Here is a 19,388-nt window from a genome sequence, read left to right on the forward strand (position 1 = left end):
TAACTAAGTAACCCCGCAGAGTCAGAGACAGGTTTGCCACTGACAGCAGTGGGTTTAGTTGAGTTGTTTTTTGGGGTTTTTTTGGTCATGTGCATATAAAGAGCTCTGGATCCATAGTGGTTACACGTAAGGGTGCTTAAATGCAGCAGTTTGAAACCACCAGTCGCCAGGCGGGAGAAAGATCAGTCTCTCTACTCCTGTAAAGAGTCACAGTCTCAGAAACTCACAGGGCCTGTTCTACCCTGTCTTATAGTGTCATTCTGAGTCGGATTCAGCTCCCTAGCAGTAAGTTTGTTTTATTGGAAGCATACCCAAGGATGCAAAATCATAGAAACTTTTATTAAATAAAAGGCAAAGGTGTTGTTCCTTGGTATTCTCCATCTAGATCCTTACACCAGTAGCGTTAGCATTTCTCTAGCCCTCCCCTCTCCCCGCATCCCCCTCCCTAAAGCCTGTTCGTGACAGCTTTGGCAGCCTCAAAGCTCTCAAATTGTGTTCATTTTGTATGTTGTTTGAGTATTGGCAACCAAACAAAAGGCCGGAGGGTCAAGCTCATGGTTCTAGGGAGACGTTTTCCCAGAGAAGTTCTCATAGGACAGCCCTTGCTACAGCAAAGACTGGGAATGTGCTTTCTTTTATGGCCTTTTTAACCAAGGCAGCTTTCAATTTTCTTTAAAAAAGTCTTCATTATATGCTGCCATGATCATTTTACTGTGCACTTTGAGGAAATCTATCAAATTTCCCTTTTAGAACACAACCCAAAATAGTCTGTGCCTCGAATTTGAATTTGACTGCCCTTGCAGATGTCTTGGGAGAAAGATGAGGCTTTGTATCCCTGTGAAGAGTCAGAGCTTCGGAAACGCACAGGGGCAGGGCTACACTCTGTAGGGTCACAGGGAGCTGGAATGAACTGGGTGGCAGTGAGTCAGTGAGCAGATGTCTGGAAGCCATTATTATGACTGGGTTTTGATTTCTTTAAGGCACCCTTGGGAGCTCAGACCTGGAGGCCCGATGACTAGTGGTGACACAGTCAGGCTTTGACCTGCCAGGTCAGCAACTCAAAACCACCAGCCACTCCCCTGGAGAAAGATGACGTTTCTATTCCTGTAAAGGCTCTTTTCGTCCCTGCTCAAGAATCAGTATGAGGCTGCATGACTTGATGGCGGGGAATTTGTTTTTTGTTTTCCTTTTGGATTTTTAAGGAGACAAAACAAAGTGTATTATTACAAGAACTTGTCTGATCACAGACATACATTCAAACACATTTTAATTTGAATAAACTCAAGCATGCATGAATGGCATCCGTACTAGCAATACTTTTTGACTTTGTATTTACCCTCATAGGTTCCTATGAGTTAGGAATGAACTCAATGGCAGTGCGTTAGTTTTTGTACTATACCACAAGTATATTTCATCATGAATTGAAGACATTTTTTGGTTTCAAATAATGGAAATATGAGAACAACTCTTACTGAACTTATAAAAGTTTTAATATTTATTTCTTTAGAAATGTCAATTCATGAGGCTATTGGAGCCTCTAAGAAGCCTGAGTGGAACCTGGGGATGATTTGGGTCTTGACCGTAATCAGAAGGTTGGAAGTTCACCCAAGAGGGACTCCATGGGAAAAATATGTGCTAATCTGTTCCTTTAAAGTTTATGGACTTGGAAATCCCAAGGAACTGTTCTACTCTGTCTTATAAGGTCACTCTGAGTTGGTACTGATTCTATGGCATACAACCTGAATTCTCAAACTTTTCTGCATAGTGGAAACACATTTTCAAAAGATGCTTTAAAGAACTCTCAAGGTCATGTAGCAGTCTCTAACAATTACACCAGAATCTTGGGACTGTGACCCAGGTATCTAATTAAAAAGGTGATTTCAATGTGCAAACAAGTTGGAGAACCAGTAACTTAGTCCTATATCTATATTTCCCACTAATTACATCTCACTATTACATACTGAAGTACAACTAGTCTGAATTGAGTTGCACGTAAGTATAAACCACCCCCTATATTTTGAAGATGTAGTATGAAATTTTTTTTATAATTCATAGTTTTTATATTAGTTACATGTTGAAATGATAATGCTTAGATAGGTTGGGTTAAATAGGTTATTCAAGTTAATTTCACTTTGCTTTGCTCTCCTGTGTGTGTGTTTGTGTATATGTCTGGAAATATGTAGCAGTTCGTTTTCACAAATGAAACTTTGGAAACTGTGAAGCATAGCTGGACTCTGTCCTACAGCCATATGAAGAGCTGGAATTGACTCAATAGGGTTTTAATTTGTTTGTTGTTGTTTTGGTGGTGGAAAGAAAAACACCTTCCTCCTTTACAACCCAATGATGCTGACTGCGTTTCCATATTGTGCCACCCTTATTGCGGTCATTTCCCCAAATTCTTCCATCATTAACATAAACTCAATGGCCCCCAAAGGAAAACTTCCCCTTTACGCCTTTCCACCGCACTTGGTAACCGCTAGTCAATCTTGGTTTTATGTGTTTGCTTATTTCATATGAATTTCATAGAGTATTTTCCCTTTGACAGGAACTTATTTTGCTCAGAATAAGGTCATCAAGGTTCATGTGCACAGTGGCATGCGTTAGAACTCATTTCCTTTTCTGGTGGAGTGAGAGTCCGTTGTGGACCACATGGAGTTGAACCATTCATCTGTTGGTGGACATTTCAGTTGTGTCCCTTTTGTGGCTCTCATGAAAAGTGCTGCAGGGACCATTGGTGCGCAGGTTTCTGTTTCCATTCTTGTCTGCATTCTTTCTGAGCAGGACTGAGATGGCTGAATTAGATGGTAATTCTACATTCAGTTTGTTGAGGAATGGCCAAATGGTTTTCTTCAATGACTGAAGGAAGAAGTTTAGCTTGCACTGAAAGCATTAGTCAAAAAAGGCTCCAGGAATTGATGGTATACCAAAAGAAATATTTCAATAGCGGGTGAAGCACCGGAAGCACTTACTTGTCTATGTCAGAAAATGTGGAAGACAGCTACTTGGCCAACTGACGGGAAGAGAATCATATTTGTGCTGATTCCAAAGAAAAGTGGCCCAACCAATGCTAAATAATAGCAAGCATGTAAGAGTTTGCTGAGGCTCATCCAACAACAGTTGCAGCAGCACATTGACAGGGAGCTGCCAGATGTTCAGGCCAGTTTCAGAAGAGGACATGGAACAAGGGATATCATTGCTGATGTCAGATGGATCTCTGCTGAAAGCACAATACTAGAATAGCAGAAAGATGTTTCCTTGTGTTTCAATGACCCTACCAAGGCATTCGACTGTGTGGATCATAACAAACTATGGAAATCCTTGTGAATAAAGGAAATTCCAGAGCACTTCATTGTGTTCAGGCAGAACTCCTCCATGGGTCCAGAGGCAGTTGTGCCAAGAGAAAAAAAGTGAATCATGCGTGGCTTAAGATCAGAAAAGGTGTGTCAGGGTTGAATTCTTTCACCACACTTATTTAACCTGTATGCTGAGTAAATCATCAGAGAAGCTGGCATATATGAAGAAGAATGTGTCACCAGGGTTGGAGGAAGGCCTATTAACAACTGGAGCTATGTAGAGGACACAACCTTGCTCGCTGAAAGTGAAAAGGATTTAATGTGCTTACTGCTGAAGGTCAAGGATTGCGGCCTTTAGTATGGATTACACCTCAATGTGAAGAAGACCAAAATCCTCACAATTGGACCAGGAGAAAAGAGTGACATTGCCAAGGAATTTGTCTTGCTTGAATCCACAATCAGTGCTCGTGGAAGTAGCAGTCGAGACCTAACGATGTGTTGCATAACATAAATTTGCTGCACAAGATCTCTTTAAAGTGTGGAAAAGCAAGGATGTTACTTTGAGGATTCAAGTGTGCCTACCCAGGCCATGGTCTTTTCAATGGCCTCAACTGCATGAGAAAGTCGGACACTGGAAAAGGAAGACAGAAGATGAATGGGTGCATTTGAAAAATGGTGCTGTCAAAGAATATTGCAATCACCATGGACTGCCGAAAGAACAAATACATCTGCTCAGGAGAAGTACAGCCAGATGCTCCTTAGGGGTAAGGATGGCAGGACTATTCTCATGTGCTTTGGACATGTTTGGGGGAGGCCTGTCACTGGAGGACATCATGGTTGGTAAAGCAGAGGAGCAGCGCAAAAGAAGAAAGCCCTCCCCAAGAGGAATTTGCACAGTGGCAGCAACAATACGTTCCACCACAGGGACAATTGTGAGGATGGTGCAGGCCTGGGCAATGGCAGTGCTTTGTTCTGTCATGCTTAGGAGCCCTGTGGTGAAACAGACTAGATGGCACCTAATAACCATACAAACATCCAACTCTTCCAACATTCTATTCTGCTCCATTTCCTCCATACCTCCCTTGACTCTCCTCCCCCCTGGGTTCTGGCACTCGATAGAACATAGCACATAAACTCATGAAATTCGGAGGAAATGTCTCACAAGGTGGTGGGTGGTGTCCAAGCCAAAGTCCGAAGGTCAGTAGAGGCATGTCCCCACGAAGAAACATGAAGCCCAAAATGTCCAACGTCAAAGCAGGTCTTATTGCTTCTACCAAAGCTCAGTCAGGAAATAGTGGTCTGGCTTTCCAAGGGGGTGATGCCGTGGGGACTGTACAGCAGTGCCATTACACGTCCAAGGAAAACAAAGAAGAGTGTCTTAAATTAGAGTAAAAGGTGTGCCCAACAAAAAAAGGCTTGGTTCACACCCCACAGAAGCTGGGGTCTTAAAGATACTCTCAGAGAGATAAAGGGTGTGGTTTGATTCACGCACTGTACTGAGATCAAGTCTTAATCCAGCAGATTCCTGTCCATTTGTACAGAATGCCCTCCAACGTGGTATCATAGCCACAGGTGTGTAAGGTCCAGAAACATAACACATTAGGAATTATGGCTAGAAGGCTCATATGAACTGACTTTATATGGTCCTTTTTGTTCTCATTTTTATTCTATCTGATCATCTGTATTCCAGTGGTATTTATAAGATTTGCAGTGATTAATCCCTAAGACATAGACAGCTGATTTCTGTCCCTCTTCTGCTTTTAGTCTGGATGCTCCACTGAAACCTGTTCACTATGAGTCAATGTCACCTAACAACAACATAGGTGAACCTGCTCACTATATGTGATCTGAAACGTCCTTGGGATTCCAGCATCACACTAAATGCATGCTACCATAGTTTGGGAGACATCAATCTTGGTGTCTCTTTGAGAGGGCGCCTGCCTTCTCTGCGATGTCCTTTTCCTGTACGCGGGGCCCTCTGCAGCAGCCAGCAGAATCGGTGCATTTGAATTATGCTGTGCGTGAACAATAACGAAAGTCCCATGGACTGCCAGAAGAATAAACCAATCTGTCTGGAAAGGAGGGTAGCTTAATGCTCCTTAGAATGGGACATGCTAACAAAGAAACTAGTCCAGGAAAAGGACATCGTACTTGGAAAACTAGAGGGTGAGTGAAAAAGAAGACTGTCAAGGAGATGGATTGACACAGTGGCTGTAACAATGGACTCAAACATCACAGTGGTGAGGCTATCACAGGACCGAGCGATGTTTTATTCTTCTGTACACAGAGTCACTATGAATTAGAAGCACATCAATGGCACCTAATAACAGCAATCATTACACAATAGGTCCAACAGCTTCTCCCTGACATTTCTTCGAAGAATTTTACATTTCACACATAGGTCTGCTGGGCAGTGAATTGCTTAAGGAAGCTCTTCTAGCTGAAGTCTTTAACTTCCACCAAACAACCTTTCCCTGTGTGGGTCTGGTAGAAGGTGGGGGCAGATACTGGTAGGAGTTGCTGTGAGAAATTATAAACAGGATTTTGAAAGATATAGTGTCTGGCTTCTTAAAGGCTTGAAGTTAAATAAGCGGCCATCTAGCAGAGAAGCAACAAACCCACATGGAAGAAGCACACCAGCCTGTGCGATCATGAGGTGTCATCAGGATTGAGCAATAGGCATCAGAAGACCTTCCAAAAATCAAACAAACAAAAAACACCATATTGTTGACAAGAGAGGGTCTGAGCAGAGACCCAAAGCCCATCTGTCAACAATGGGACATCCCCTCACAAAGGGGACACAGGAAAGGGATGAGTCAATCATGATGCAAGTAATGCACTGATGAAACATACAATATTTCTCTGGTTCCTTGAGGCTCCCTCACCCCCCACTATCATGACCCCAGTGCTGCCTTTCACTACAGGCTAGGCTGGAGCATGTGCGCAGGTACAAAGAAGAGATAAGAAAGAGCTCAGGACAAGGGCCAGCTCTAACCTTTCATCACCTGACTCTCCTAAACTCCTTTCACTTCATTTCCTTTGATTTCTTGTTCTCTAAAATTGTTATCTCCTTCAGTAATGGAATCCAGGAACAGGAATGGGAGTAGCCATACCAGGAGGGCAGGGGGAAGATGGGGACAGGAGGGGAGGAAGAGGGAACTGATTGCAATGACGGACACAGCTACACACACACACACACACACACACACACACACACACACCACTAGGGGGATGAACAACAGAAACTATGGGGGAAGGGAGACAGCAGTTGTTGGAAGACATGAAAATAATAATAATTTATAATTTATCAAGGGGCCACAAATGGGGGGCGGGGCGGTGAGGGGGAAGCAAGAGGAGCTGACAGCAAGAGTTCAATAGAAAATAAATGTCTAGAAAATAATGATGGCAACATATGCACAAATGTGCTTGATAAAATTGATGTACTGATTGTTACCAGAGCTTTAAGAGCCCCCAATAAAATGTTTAAAACAACAACGAAGACCAAGATTCCCGGGAGTGCCATCCTGCTGAGCATAAAAATGAGCCCTCTGAGAAGTAGGACGTGGGCTCTCATGACCATCAAGAGCCAGGAGTGGAGCTCGTCCTTTGGCCACATGATCTGTGTGCCATGACCTCCTGGGACCCAGAAGCCAGCTCTATCCTCAGAGGAGCAACAGCAGATCAAGGTGAAGCAGCCAGAGCATGGGACAGTGTGATGAACTTCCCAACCCCTGGAGAAAGTATAGGTGAGGGATTCTGTGCCTGAGGCTGACTTGTGGAGTGAGGTGCCTCTGGGCCCTTAATTGGAGAAGTTAGAGACTTGCTGGCCCGTGGAAGTGGAACTGAGTGCCTTTGGGTAGATGCTTACTGGAGTGGGTGCCTCTGGGCACTTAATTCAGGGAGCTGGGTTTGCTGAGCCATGGGGCTTGAGCTAAATCAATGTCTTTGGGTTGAGGTTTATAGCCCAGTGGTATGCCCTTTGGGCATTCCTTAGCAGACTTGACAGGACTTTTAACAGGTCCTGATAAACAACTCAACCCAATCATTTCTCACTGGCTTGTCAACAACTTGCTAATTTCATTTTTTTAAAATCATCTCATTGGGGGCTTGTACAATCCTTATCACAATCCATACATCCATCCATTGTGTCAAGTACATATGTACATTTGTTGCCATCATCATTCTCAAAACATTCCTTAATAAGCCCTTTAATCATGGCTTTTGTGAGAATTGTGTAGCTACCGCAATGGCTATTAGAAGCTAGAGATAAATTAAAGATCACTAAGTCAGCACAAGGTTCTCGATCCATTTTGAATAGTTTTTTTATGAGTGCTGTGTGTTTTCCAAATAATACTTGAAAAGGTATATGTAGTTAACATTGGTGGCTCACATTTCTATTTGATTGAACTGATCTAACTAGTTATTTTAAAGCATAGATCATGGCTATTAAAATAATTAATTCATAAATATAAAATTATAAATGCATTCTAAATATAAATAATAAAATTAAAAACTAAAATTTATTTCAAATAAAATGCTAAATATATTATTTAATAATTATTTTAATATCAATGCTATTCAAATAACTTTGATTACATTCTAGCAATCTGGATATATGAATGTGTACTATGAAAAGTTCGATTTTAATGAAACCTTCTGTAACTCAATTCTGAGCTTGTTGCTGTTTTAATATTTGTAAAAAGAATGATGCGAGACTTTGTCTGACCTCTTCTAACCTCAAAGGGGGGGAAGGAGAATCAAATTCCACGTCAGCATCTCCCAAGACCACTTCTATGAGGCTGAGGTCAGATCTTACCAATTTAGACACCAACCGCCCTTCCCACAGCACTTTCTACTTTTTATCTTGATTCTAGAATTCACTGCAATGGCCACATAGAACTAAGAAATATGCACATGTGAGATTTACTAAGAGAGTTAATAGGGTGTAGATGCTCAAGATATTCAGACAGGACAGCCACTTTTCAGCTATGCCTGCAGGCTGGCCAGTCTCTCATTTTGCCTTCTGTCCTGCCCAGGCAATGTTACAGTGTACTTTTAGGGTTGCCAATAAATGCCCCTTATGCATACTATTTCACCACAAGCCTCCACCTGAAGGCACTCAGCTCTAGCTCTCGGGGTCAGCAGACCCAGCATCCCAAATTAAGTGTTAAGGGGTACCCTACTTTGTTAGCGAGCATTCTGCTAAAGACACTCGGCTTTATTCACTCTGTGGCCTAGAAAGCGCACATTTCTCTGGCTCCGCGGCCGCTGCCACTCCTTTGCTACTGTGCATCACGGCTGTCTCCTGGATCAGGAGGTTCAGTGCACATGATTGTTGGGGCCAAAAGACATGCTCTGCTCTTTGTTCTTTCTTGCTGCTAGTGAGAGCCTCCTTCCTACTTCTCAGGTGGCTCATAGCCAAGAGAGTGGCAAAATTGACCACTCCTTGTGTCAGATTTTCAAGCTTTTGCAATGACAATGGATTCAGCTAAGAACCACTAGAGGTGGAATCATATAGTCTTATTAGTGTTTTCTCCCACCTTCTCTTATGGCGTCTCATCAGGAAATTCTTTTTGAGTGGGAGTTACAAAGACCACGGCTCAAACAAAAATCAAAACTCATTACAGTCCAGTTAATTATGATTCACAATGACCCTATAGAACAGAGTAGAACTGCCTCATGGGTTTCTGAAACTGTAAGTCTTTATGGCAGTAGAAAGTCTCATCTTTCCCTGGGAGAGCAGCTGGTGATTTTGAACTACTGACCTCGCACTTTAGCAGCCCAATACATAATCCACTACACCACCAGGACTCCTCTAGAACAGTCATATTAAATAATTCACTGCATTCACCTTGTTGCACGTGCTAAATAATTTAAAACATTTAACTTTTATGATTGCACTGAATATTTAAATATCATACTGATGCGAAGTTAATTTAGAATTCATAATGAAAGTCTACTTAAAAGGTGCAAAAGCCATGCTACTAAAAACCTTCACGTCAATCACATTTTGTCCATAAGGTAAAACACCAAGAAAAGAATGGAAGAACTGGGCAGGTTTGTATGAATGTGAATGTGTGTAGGTGTGTGTATGTGTGTAGCAGGTGGTGGTGAAGGTGAAATTTCAAGATATCTATCTATCTATCTATCTATCTATCTATCTATCTATCTATCTATCTATCTATGCATTCAGTAAGCATATACACAGAGATTGCCATTCTGTTTACGAGGTGAGCAACATTGTACTTGTGATACTGCTCAGGTTGAATTGTCTTGACCAGCGTTAATGAAACCAAAGACCAAGAAATGAGAGTGCTGCTTATGAGTCAGGAAAGTAGTGCTAATCGTATTTTGTCCAATTTTAAACCAGTTGGTGCTAGAATATTGGTTAAATTCACAAGGCACTGTTCCAGGGTTTGTAGATTTTAAAAAATTGGCCCAAGATATATTTATTCTTATTTCACATTTCTTATTATTGCCATTATTTTTCATCACAAGATAATTACCATCTGTGGCTTCAGGCCAACTGTTACAATTTTATTCAAACTGCCTTTTCCAGGATAGGTTTCTTTTAATCCAAAATTTCATTTATTTCACCGTCACTATGACAAAGCTCATGAAATGAAGTTTCAAATCCTCAAAATAAAGTATCATCCTGATTTTTATAGTTTTCTAAGATAATGTGTATTTTCCCCCAAATCACTTGGTTTCCAATTCTGGTTTGTTTACTGTTAACCCCAGTGGAACATGCCAGCCTCATCCAAAGGTAAAAGGAGGGCACATGATCACAGCACTGGCAACATCCTAAGTAGGCACAGCTGTTGCTAATAGTTTCCCACTCACTCATGTGTTGCTTCCTTACAAACCCAATTCTCACCTTTTAAATTTTTATAAAAATAAAAGAGTTTATGGATGTCTTCAGAAATCTTCATTATGTCTGGGAAATTCATGTCATTTAGCTCTCTCCTTCACTCAAAACAACAGCCAGAGCAACAAAGGAAAATAAAACAAGAGGAACTTTTACAGCTTACTGCATCTTATCTTAATTTCCAGTCTGCTCTGAAGTATTGTGAAATGGGAATGTTTATTTATTTGGTATCAGTCGACTACTATTCATAAAACTTTTGAAAAAGACGCTGGTGTATCCTATTGCTTTGCCCCATTTCGCCAATACCCAAATATGTAAAACTGGGGACTACAGTTTAAGTAGAACGAAGAGAAATAGGTCCACTATCCATTCATGGTGAATGAAATTTCACTTTAAATCGTGATTATAGTTATTCCTGCTTTTTCCCCTTTGATGTTGTGCAGTACATAACAAATGTAATGAATGAACTATTTTATCAATTTTTATGGACTTCTCATGGTTAAAGACTTGTCTCTGAAGGAATCAATAAACATATTCAATAAGGCTTATATATTATGCACATACTATGTAAGATAGGAATTATGTCAAAAGTATGTTATTATATTTAGACGCATACTATTCTTAGACTCCTTCTCCCTAGTAGCTAGATGAGTGAACTAGAACTTAAATTGGTACAATATGTTCAGATGTGAATTAATAGTTCTATTTTGCATGGGGGGTGTTTTAAAGTACAGCCAGGATCTATGCTTAATGTATGGCACATTAAGACCTTTATAGGAGCCCTGGTCATGTAGTGGTTACCTGTTGGCCGGCTATGTGAAAGGTCAGAAGTTCAAAACCACCAGCAGCTTCTCTGGAAAAACATGAGGCTTTCTCCTGCTGTAAAGACTTAGTCTCTGAAACCCAGAGGGGCAGTTCTACCCTGCTCTATAGGGTCAGTATGAATCAGAATGGACTTAGTGGTGGTGAGTTTGGAAGTCCTTTATTTATTTATTTTTAATCCTTTTATTGGGGGCTCATACAACTTATCACAATCCGTCCATCCATCCATTGTGTCAAGCACATTTGTACATTTGTTGCCATCATCATTCTCAAAACATTTGCTTTCTACTTGAGCCCTTGGTATCAGCTCATTTTTCCCCTCCCTCTCCGCTCCCCTACCCTCATGAACTCTTGATAATTTATAAATTATCATTATTTTATCATATCTTACACTGCCCAATGTCTCCCTACACCCACTTTTCTGTTGTCCGAACCTCAGGGAGGAGGTTATATGTAGATCCCTTTAATCAGTTCTCCCTTTCCACCCCACCTTCCCTCCACCCTCCCGGTATCGCCACTCTCATCACTGGTCCTGAAGGGATCATCTGCCCTGGATTCCGTTTCCAGTTCCTATCTGTATCAGTGTACATCCTCTGGTCTAGCCAGATTTATAAGGTAGAATTGGGATCATGATAGGAGTGGTGGGGGGGTTGGGTGAAAGGAAGCATTTAGAAACTAGAGGAAGGTTGTATGTTTCATCATTGTTACACTGGACCCTGACTGGCTAGTCTCCCCACTGTGACCCTTCTGTAAGGGAATGTTCAATTGCCTACACATGGATGTTGGGTCCTCAATCTGCACTCCCCCTCATTCACAATGATTTGATTTTTGTTCTTTGATGCCTGATACCTGATCCCTTCGACACCTCATGATTACACAGGCTGGTGTGCTTCTTCCATGTGGGCTTGGTTGCTTCTCAGCTTGTTTACCTTCAAGCCTTTAAAACCCCAGACGCTATATCTCTTGAATGTACATATAATCTTTTAATTGTCCAGCAGAGCTCGGGACACGAAGAGTTTGCTTTATTTTTAAATGTTTTTGTTTATTTAAAATTAATAATATTGAGTTTGATGCAAGTTTAAACAGCAAGTTAGGTTGCCCTTAGACAATGTGTATATAAATTTAATAATGACATTTATTACAAATTTCAAATGTGTCAACATTATCACGAACTGTGTTCTGTTTATACAATTTGCCCACTTATCATTGTCCTATCTTTGTGCTAGAATAAGTGTGATATTTTCGTTTTTCCAAAGTAGAACACTGTCCACTGGGAAATAGCTTTAATTTTATAGGTCACTCTGCTTTTCTTTTAAATGGTACTCTCAGGGAGTAGTTTTGGTTCAACGTTTGAACAATATTCCAGGTCAATAGTGTTAGGAAATCCTCTGGTCTCAGTGGTCCAGTTAATCCACTCATTTTTATGAATCTGAGTTTGTTCTGAACTTTTCTACCATCTTACCCAGGATAGTTTAAGGTGACCTGAGTGAGATAAATCAATGGAAGTAGCTGGGCACCATCTAGTTTTTCTGGTCTCTGGGTAGATGAGGACATACAGGCTATCAGTCTTGTACACTTATTTCTTTTCTATGATTTTGGGAATCATGATTGCTGCAAGTAGACACTATTAATTGTACCTTAGATGGGTGCTCACAGCTTGTAAGACTCTCAGTCACTACATACTTTACTAAGAGGCAGGCCATGATCTTTGGGAATGATACTATGGTCGTTGACTGAGTTTACCAGGAGACTAAGGTCCTAAGCCTTCACACCCAGAAAACCAATCTTATAATTAAACCTATTTTAAAATGTTAGTATCATTTCTTGGTGAACTGAAAAATTATTTTCAATAGTCACCCTCTCTCCTTTTGATTTTTGCTGAACATATTTGCTACTAGTAAAAGTTGCCATGCAGTGACTGGGGCTCAAAGTGATGACCTTCAGAACAATAGTGTTCCCTAGAGATTGCCCAGCCTTTACTTCACGCTGCCTCAGGGGGTCCATCATTTGATAATTGCCTTTCTCTAGATCTTACTACGTGCTGGGTGCTTTTCCCATTTTAATTTTTCATAACCTAAAAAATAATAGATGACTTATTTTCAGATGAGAATCATCACTTTATCCTCATAACCTTGCAAGGTGTTATGAACCCATTTTACAGATGAGCACACTAAAGCTCAGAGATATTATGTACTCCGTAATTATGTCGATTGCACAGGTTATTATTAGGCAGCTGGGCTTTTAAGTAGGTTTGCTTGCCAGAATCTATGTATTTTTTAATAGTATTCTTTCTCTCAAATTAATGATTTTTAAGTTTAACAGAAATAACGTTTTTCCAGGATCAAACACATGCAAAAAGCATTTAGTAATGGTAAATCTAGTTTGTGCATTCAGATACTGTCAACGGTCATGGAATCCACGCAGACCCACAGAGACCTGATAGGACAGGAGTCTCTGAGAATGTTAACTTTTTACAGGAGGGGAAAGCAGCTGGAGGTTTCGAACTGACATTGAGGTTTTTAGCCCAATGTAAGCACTACTCCACCAGGACCCAGGTCTCCTAAAATACGTACCAAGAATGATAAGCTAATAATCTTATGAAGTCTGCCATGCTACACAGTTCTGTGGGAAGCATCCTGTTCTCAATCTCTGGAAACATTTCGATCTTTTCCATTCCTCATGCCAACGATCGAATTCCCTCTTACTTCTCATCCGAAGTGTACAGTATAGCCTTTCAAGTCTTTTCAGACTTCATTTTATGTTTCTAAATTCTACATTGAATCAGATCAAAACCTTTCACTTCCAAATCCATGAATATTGCTGAACATTTGGGCTAAACATTAAGGATTGTTCTCACACAAGTTTCAACCACATCCCTTCGGCCCCCCTCTTTTTCATGATTCAAAATGCGCTCATGTTAATCAGGTGCCAGGAGCTCCTACATTCTTTTTGTCTTTGCTATGGGGACTTTTATGGGTGGTCACCTTCCTGTCTAGGTGAGCTTTTCTTCTAACTTCTAGTTTCTCAAAGTCCCCTCCTCAAATACACCGGCCATTGGCATCTCCTTAAGTGTGTAAGATGGTGGGATCTCCGCCTGTCTACTTTATCTGTTCCAGGAGTGGGCTGGAATCCTTGCTGGTAAGGGGCCTCCAAGCCAGACAAATGTCCTCCTTCCCCAAGGATGGCCTGTATCTTGCCCACCAGCACTGCTAAAGGTGTTCAATAAATATTTCACACATGAACCAGTCAGTGAACCGAAGAAGAAAACTGCATCTCGTGCGGTAAGGGCGAAGCGGATTAAAGGTGGAGGACTGGTGCGCTCCATTTTCCCGTCTTCCAAGAATTTAAGTTCCTTCCCCTCCGCTCCACAGGCAGACCTCAGGGAAAGGCGGACACTGCGCATGCCCCGTGTCGTGTCCAAGGCCGCCTGCGGGCACGCCGCCCTGGCAGTCCCGCCCCTTTCAGGGCTGGAGCGCGCGCGCGGCCCCGCCGAGCGTGCCCTGCGTGCATGTCCCCGCCGAGCCCGCCGGGCGCCGGATCCCCGAGTGCCCGGGCCGGGGCTGCAGGAGCGGGCGCCGGGCTGGAGCAGTGAGCGGCGAGGCGAGTGGGTTGCGGCCGCGGCGCCGGTGAGTGCCGGGGCCGGGGGCCAGCGTCTCCGCGCGTGCGCAGCGCGGGGCCGCCCGGGCAGAGGCGCGCGCTCGGCCTTTGGCCGGAGCCGTCCAGCGCGCCGGGGCAGGGCCCGCCGGGGGTTCGAGGGCCGGCCTCGGGCCCGGGGATGCCGGGAACGCGAGTCCCGAGCGCGAGGTCCGCCGGCGCCGGCCGCGCGGGCGAGCCTCCCAAGGGAATTGCAAGCGCCGCGCGCTGGGCTCGCGCTGGAGTCCGGCCGCCCCTGGCCGGGAGCGGGGCGCGCGGCGGCCGCGGGGCTCGGGAGGGGGCTGGTGGGCCCGAGCGCTGGGTGCCTGCGGCCCCTGCCGCTCGTGTGGCGGGTGCGAGTCTGGATGCAGGGTGCAGCCCTGCAGCCTGGGGGCTGAGCAGGTGGTGGGGGCCGCGCCCCTCTCCTGGGGAGGCGCGCGGTGGGAAGCGGGGCAAACTTGCCCGGAGTAACTTTATTGGGGCGGGGCCTCGGGGGCGGGGCTCTGGTGGGGGCTGTGAACTTGGACCTCGGGGGCTTACTCTGCTCAGTCCCGGCCGGACCCCCGCAGGGACGGTGGGTGCGCTCCGGAGTCGGGTGCCTTGTGGTTCTGGAGCTGGTTGTCCAACTTCTGAGAGGGCGGCTTTCGCGGCTCAGCTTCTAAAAATACTAGGTAGACGTTGGGTGTACTGGTAAGAAGGTGCTTGCTTTCTCGGGAAAGAAAGACTTGTACTTAACTTTTTTTTTAATTTAAAAATATTGTTAGGCATCCCCGGCTTTTCTTTTTCAAGCAATCTCTTGTCTCAGGTGGTTGGAGAAGTCTGCAAGAGACATGGATGTAATTGTACTTTATTTTCTTTTAAACTCCCCGCCACTTCCCAAGATCATGTAATATAGTACTCAAACATGGCTACACAAAACAGTACGTCGCTCTGGGGAGCTTTGAAAACGGCCCATGTGGAACCTGCATCCCATACAGATTGAATCGATTTTGTAAAAAAATGTTTAAATTTAAAATCTCCATTGCAACAGATTGTAACGTGCAGCAGTGTGTAGGAATGGCTTGAAAAGTGGGGCGGTGGGGCTAAGACTAGACTAGTTTAATAAAGTTACATTCAGTTTGGTATGAAACTCCAGCTTCGTTTTTCCATAGACAACCACTCACAAAGGGTGTTCTGTTTCACAAGGAGAGAAAGGGAAGCATTTCCTACGCGTTAAACTTGAGCTGCACCACGAAAAGATTGTCGCTTCCAGAATATTGTTTTAAATTCTGTTGGGATTTCCAAAACTCACTTTCTCTGACTTAACTGCCAAAGTTTAGGGCTTTCACCTTCTTTCAACCTTTACCTAGCCAACTTCTTTTAACCCTCTTCTAGCTTCAAAGACGATCCCTTCCCCAAAGCTACTGGCTCTGAAAGGGTTACTGGGGGTTTCCATAGCAACGAGTCCCTCAGGGGAAGTGGGCTGGTCCTCCTCCCATTGGATTTCTAAATTGGACTCTTCCTGTTCTGAGGGTTTGAATCACGTGTCGGCTCTTGGCCTCTGTACAGGTGAGGTGAGCTCATTCAGTTCCAGGCTTGCTTTCTAAGGCAATTACTGAATTACTTACTAAATGCAGTTGAATAAGGTGATGGCTGCCGCCCAGTCAGTTCCTACTCAGACCCTAAAGGACTGAGAAGAACTGTTCCTGTGTAGCCACTGTGCCTACCCCCTGGTTAACATTGGGCTGCTAACCCTAAGATCAGCAGTTCAAACCCCCCAGCCACTGACTGATTGGGAGAAAGAGGAGACTTGAAACTCTTGTAAAGAGTTAGAGTCTCAGAAACCCACAGGGTTCCTAACCGGTCTTGTGGGATCCTTTGAGTCAGAGTGATTCAAAGGTAGTGAGTTTGATTGTTTTTTTGGGAGGGCGATCCTGCAGTTGTGTTGTGTTGCCCTGAAGATTCATTATTTCCCTGACTGTGCACTGAGAACTTGCATAACCAGTTTTCAAAATGAGGTGCATAAGTAGTTTTTAAAGTTTTCCTTTGGGATACACCAGTGTAAGAGCTGTATGCATCATCTCTCTAACTTTAGAGATTTATGTTTTCCATTTTTAAAAGGATTATATTTTACTTTTTAAGGAATTTAAAATGTAATACAATAGTTTTCAAACAGGCTACACAAAACAATCCAACGGAAGCTTTTAAAACATCCCATGCGCAACCTGCATCACAAACAGATGCAATGATTAAATAATAATTTTAAATCTCCAATGCAACAGATCCAAATATGCAGCACTAGGGTGTGTGAATCACTTGGTGGTGGGGGGTGGGGTGGGGTGGAGGAGGAGACAAGACTGGTTTTAATAAGTTACATTCAGTTTATAACTACATATGCTAAGAAAGTTTTCATAACTTATGATAGAAAAGGTAGTTATCAGCTTTTAAATAGTTTAGGTCCCAGAAAGTGCTAGAAATTACAACAAAAAAGCATAGTGTGCTATACTTTTGAAACAAAGGAATCACTTTTTAGTCTACAACTTTGCCTAACCCTTACCTGTCCCAACAAACACAATCAAACATACATCAGTTTTAATTATTGGTCATTCTTTCATACCGAATACATATTTTATAACTATTGAATGTCATTTTGCCTTGCTAGAACTGCTTCTGAATAAGGTAGTAGCAATATGTCATTTAAGTGTCTTGGGCATTTTTTCTTTCTTTTACATAAGCCTTTCAAACTTTACCGTGTAAGCAATCGTCAGAATTCCATCATTCCAAAATGTCTGTACTTCCAGTGATTGACTGTTGAGAGTTGAGGTTCCCTTACTATTATGTCCTCAGTAATATGCTAATTAAATTTCAGTAAGCTGTGAGACCAAACAAATTCTGTTAAACCAATTCTCTTTCTCATTTCACTCTATGGGACATACCGAAAACCTTATTTGAAGGGTCTTGTGATGCTAATATGGTGACTCTCCCCCCAATCTTAACCTTTTACCACCAGACTTTTAAAATTTGAATGTTAATTTTTTTCAATTTAGTGTGTCTCTGCCATAGTCAGTAATAGATACTTTGAAAGTGTACTGATGTGTAAGTACTGCTATCTCCTTCTCTCCCCAAATTAGAGTTGGAATTACTACTTTTTAAAAATGGTTTTTAAACATCATAAAATAAGAATTAGTTGTTCCTATTATTGGCATCTTTGGAATTTCTCAGGAAAATAAAATAAAAGTCACATTTATTCATGTGAAAGTAAGATGTCTTTAAGTTATTTGACAGCTGAAAGTCTGTTTGCACCAACAAGATTTATTTGCAGTAGCATTCTTGGGGGCAGGGGAAAATCCTTTTTATGACTCTGCAAGTATGTTGCCTAGAAATGCACAATTTCTAATGCAAAAACTGTGCTTCCATAGAACTTTTTAAGTGTGTATGGAAATACTTTGAACAAAAATTGTCACTTTAATTTTATCTTCATGTTTCAAATACTGCACTTTCACTTTACATTATATCACGAGCGTTTTCTAGATCTTTAAGTCTTTTTTTGAAAGTAAGATTTGCAATGGTGGCTATCCCAAACTTCTTTCCTATAGTTTCACACATTATTTCCATTTTTAGAAGTTGAAAATTTACGTGGGAGGGAGGGAGGGAGGGGGTGGTGGTGGGTGTGTGTGTGTGGGGGGGGGGTGTGGGTGTCAAAAAGCCCCAACAGAGTGAACTAAAGAAAGTTGGCTCCAGGTAACAGATGAACAGGCAGAGTTGGCTAGACGCTCTTCACTGTGTTAAAAATCATCAGTCCTCAAAAGAAGTTGAAGCGTAGGGTTTATTCGGAGCAATTACTCCATATGTAAATATGATCACTAATTTTCACAGTTCCCTCCCCCAAGCTAAAAGCCAGTCACATTGAGACTTCATGAATTCTGACCTTCTTTCACTGAAATCAGTTTGATAATCTGGTCACTAGGGAGTCCCTAGCCCTTCACCCACCAGCAGCCATGATATTTTCTGAAATTTAAGTAAGCCCGGCTTTGACAAGAAAGAACGAAGAATTTGGGGTGAAAAGGTATGGCAAGGTTTGGTCAGGAAGTTATACAGTTAATATTTTATTTCCTGGGTAAGAAGGCAAAAATCAAAATAAGATGTCCTTTGAAGCTATTTGACAGCCGAAAGTCTCAGGATCGCCTGTTTGCACAAACAAGATTTATTTGTGGTAGCATTCTTGGGGGTAGGGGTAAATTCTTTTTATGACCCTTGAAGTATGTTGCCATATTACTCATGCTGTAACATATTTTCCATACCATTCCCACAAGTCCTTTGTTTAGTCTTTCCTAATTTTTATTAAAATGTAATTTAATTTTAATATATACATTTTATAAATTGAGTCTTTTGTTTTCATTTTAATAGTTACTCAGATACTTTACCTAGTTTATTCTTTTAAAAAATTGTATTTCTCTGATTTGAAACAGCTGTTTTGTATAAAGCATTTTATCCATTTATTGTATTCATAGTGATCCCCTTCCCCCAGCCTATTTTTTGTGTTTTAATTTCCTTTCTAGTATATTCTGAGCAACAAAATATTTTTGTTTTTATGTGTGCAGGCAGGTGTGTTCTTTTTCCTTTGTGCTTTTTCCTTGTAAACATTTATACTTAGGCCGGAGATGAAGTAATAAATGAAACAAATGATGGGGAATATGTTTGCCGTTTACATTTAATTTTGTTTCATCAGTGGATATGAATTGACCTCAAACCTTTTCCTTCCCCAATTAGCCATTTCCAGCTCCATCTGGTAG

General features: G+C 42.1%; 1 protein-coding gene across 2 annotated transcripts in view; it reads left to right on the plus strand.

Moving 5' to 3' along the window:
• The first annotated feature begins 14,471 nt into the window (after nucleotides 1-14,471).
• The window catches only part of BTBD3 (BTB domain containing 3), a 37,763-nt gene continuing 32,846 nt past the window's right edge, over nucleotides 14,472-19,388 (plus strand). Inside the window, exon 1 of one of the 2 annotated variants that reach the window (XM_075564003.1) lies at nucleotides 14,472-14,609. The gene's annotated coding sequence lies outside the window, so the exon portion shown is untranslated. Of the gene's footprint in view, nucleotides 14,610-15,168; nucleotides 15,307-19,388 lie in introns of those variants that run through there. The other variant, XM_075564004.1, reaches the window with a different exon arrangement.

Source organism: Tenrec ecaudatus, chromosome 12, assembly GCF_050624435.1.
Source record: "Tenrec ecaudatus isolate mTenEca1 chromosome 12, mTenEca1.hap1, whole genome shotgun sequence".
NCBI classification, from domain to species: Eukaryota; Metazoa; Chordata; class Mammalia; order Afrosoricida; family Tenrecidae; genus Tenrec; species Tenrec ecaudatus.